Source organism: Odontomachus brunneus, unplaced genomic scaffold, assembly GCF_010583005.1.
Source record: "Odontomachus brunneus isolate Ranch 3 - 2012 unplaced genomic scaffold, Obru_v1 Obru_scaffold_131, whole genome shotgun sequence".
In the NCBI taxonomy this organism is placed as follows: domain Eukaryota; kingdom Metazoa; phylum Arthropoda; class Insecta; order Hymenoptera; family Formicidae; genus Odontomachus; species Odontomachus brunneus.
Window position 1 is genome coordinate 8,537 of NW_022639581.1, and position 3,643 is coordinate 12,179.

The window sequence follows — 3,643 nt, forward strand, 5'->3', positions numbered from 1 at the left end:
CCCCCCCCCCCCCCCGGCGCCGCTCAGTCAACGGCCCGAGCGGCGCTGGAGGAGAGGGGGGCACGGCCAGGCGCTCGTCATGCCATAACGCTATCAGCCGCCGAGGTGAGCGTATCGCGGGAGACGCCGCGTTATTTCCTAAATTATTTCGTGCCGATTTTTAATACCGCATTTTGATTTCGTCACAATTAAGGCAATAATTAACACGATTTGAGACGCGTACTTATCACGCGAGCAAGTGTTGTGGGCTTTATCGCATCGGGTAATTATCGCGTTTCATTTACTCGTTATATAAAGAAATATCGCGATTGAGTTCTCCCCCCCCCCTCTCTCTCTCTCTCTCTCTCAATGCTGATAAAATTTTATTAATATCCATTTATTGTTTTAGTATTATTACTTCTTTATTCGGTTATTATTTAATTATTCCTATTACGCATAGGAAAGCAACTCGGGCGTGCCGTTATGATAATTTCTTTACCTCATTTTTGTTCAGTTATTATCGCCGTTATCCAGTTATTGTTACTCATTGTTATTATCGACTATTCGATCATCGTTATTCAGCTATTATCCACTCACGGATTTTATCATACAGTTGTCGATCTTTTATTATTATCACTACCATTTATTATTCGAGTATTAGTACTAACAAGTAGAAAAGTAAATGAAACGCCGTAAAACCCGCAGAACCTGCTCGCGCGAGGTCTATGCATCTTAATTCGTGTTAATTATCGCCTTAATTATGGCGAAGTCAAAATGCGATATTAAATATCGGCGCTAAATAATTTAGAAAATAACACGGCAGCTATTGATTACTTCGTTCACGCGTCGAAAGATTTCACGAAATCGGCCTTCAATTCGCGTCGCGCATGTATTAAAGCGATACACTACAACTCGATCGGACCGTTGCTGAATACTCATACATACTCGTTGTTTAGCCGAAAGGCTGACATTTCCTCGAAGACGCAGTTCGCGATTTTCATACGCAATTCGTAACTCGGAGTGTATCTCCCAAGAAAGACGGGATTTTTCGTGAAACTTCCGTTACCGATTACCGCGGTCGGGAGTGAATTACAGGCGACGTGGGACTATTGCAGTGTCAGATGTAGCGACAGGATGGCTAGTGAACCCTGGACACCGTGGGACAACGCAAAATGGTGAGCGCTCAATTTAGACGCTTATATAGTAGACACAAAGCGTCACTTTACGTAGATTGCATACACGTAGACGCAAATCACATTGGGTCCGACGGGAAGTAAAGTAAGAATTGGAATTTGCAATTTACCGAAGTTACGTAAGAATGATCCAACCAAAGAATTTAGCTCTGAGATTCTCGCAATAGTTCAACGAGTCAGGCATTTCCATTTCTTTAAAAGTACTAACTAGCACAATTCTTAGAAAAATGTGTAAAAAGACGTGACTGAAAAATAAAAAAAACTGTTTCTTAATTTATTTTAAGCATATATAAGACTTGAATTTTTTTGTTTGGTTTAAAAAGATGTGAATGAAGTACCCACTGATAGAAGCTTATAATTTTTTAAATGGATTGTTCTTATATAACAATGGTCAATTAAAATTTCGACTCGTCGGCAAGCTTCTCGTCGGATTATTTCTGATGATACATTAAACTGATATATTTTAACATGTCATATTTATATGCTTTGTATATGTTATATATGCTTGTTTTATGCTCTATTTATGTTGTATATATCCTATATATGTTCTATACAGGGTGGCCCACATAAAGTGTTACAAGCTAATAACTCTAAACATATTTATCCTATCAAAAAGTTGTTCATGAAAGTTTATATATTTGAGGGACCTTTCTAACTATGTAAACAAAAATCCACTTGGGTCCCCCCTTGAAGAGAGGTAGGAGGTAACTTCAAAGTTTTAAATAGGACCCCCTATACAATGTTATATATTTGGATTCTAAGGGAAAAAACAAGTAAACTTTGTTTGAAACATTTCTTTGGAAAATGCTCCTATCGAAAGTTATAAACATTTAAACTTTAATATAGAGTGCACTGAAATTAATGATAAATTAAATAAAACTCATAGTTTTTCTGTTTTGTTTTATTTTATTAAATGTTCGAACTGTTGACCATTAACATCTAAACACTTATTAATTCTTTTTACAAAACTTTGCCTAACTCTAAACAACATTTCTGAGGTTATCTTAGTGCAAGCTGTACGTATTCTTAACGTATACCTGTATACCTGTTTAGATGTTAATAGTCAACAGTTCGAATATTTAATAAAATAAAACAAAATAGAAAAACTATGAGTCTTATTTAATTTATCATTAATTTCATTGCACTCTACATTAAAGTTTAAATGTTTATAACTTTTGATAGGAGCATTTTCCAAAGAAATGTTTCAGACAAAGTTTATTTGTTTTTTCCCGTAGAATTCAAATATGTAATATTGTATAGAGGGTCTTATTTGAAACTTTAAAGTTACTCCCCGCCCCTTTTCAAGGGAGGATGGAAGTGGATTTTTATTTACATAGTTAGAAAAGCCTCTCGAATATATGAAACTTTCTCATGAACAACTTTTTGATAAGACAAATATGTTTAGAGCCAAATATGTTTAGAGACAAATATGTTTAGAGACAAATATGTTTTTTATTATTATCTTGTAACACTTTACGTGGGCCACCCTGTATATACTATGTGATTATTATAACTTATTATGTCATATTATATACGATATACTATCTCTTCGGAGATATCTTCTTATGTATACGCGTTTGTTGTTGACAAGACGACAAATTAAATTTCAATGAAGATGAAATGACTTTTTGGGAGAAAAAATAATATATGACGCGTGAATAAATCTAAGCGTGTATTAATCACGCCATTCAAACTACGGGTGGGCAAAAGTAAATAGTTGAAAATGAAAGCTGTATATATGCAAAACGAAAATTCGTGTATGAAAACTCATCTTTACGTGCAATTTTGCTTTTATCTTCGTATATTAGATCTTTATTCTGAACTTTCTTTTTTTTTATAAAAGCACCTGTGTGAAAGTAGCTCATAAGCTTTCTGCTTGGCTACAAGCCACTTTTAAGGGACACTTTTATCAACAAAAGGAAGCTGAGAATAAAAATCATAATAGTTCGCGTTCCTGTCAATCGTTTCTTTGTTACTTTTCTGTTTAACATAATCCATGTTACCAAGAGATGTGGTATTTTTCAATCATAATCATATTGAGAGATTGTGTTCAAGGAAATCATTTCTTAATTAAATTCTACGGTGGTATTAGCTTGCATTTTTTCATTTTGTATAAAAAGATGAATAGAATATCTATTGATAAAAACTTATAATTTTTTGAATTGGATTACTTTTGCATAACAATGGCCAATTGAAATTTCGACTTGAAAGGCTTCCTTCTCGTCGAATTATTTCTTAATGATACATCAAGAGATGTATCATTTCTTGATACATCTCTTGTTAAATATCAATATATCTATATATGTATATTTATATATATATATATATATATATATATATATATATATATATATATATATAAATATACATATATAGATATATTGATATTTAACAAGAGATGTATCAAGAAATGATACATCTCTTGATGTATCATTAAGAAATAATTCGACGAGAAGGAAGCCTTTCAAGTC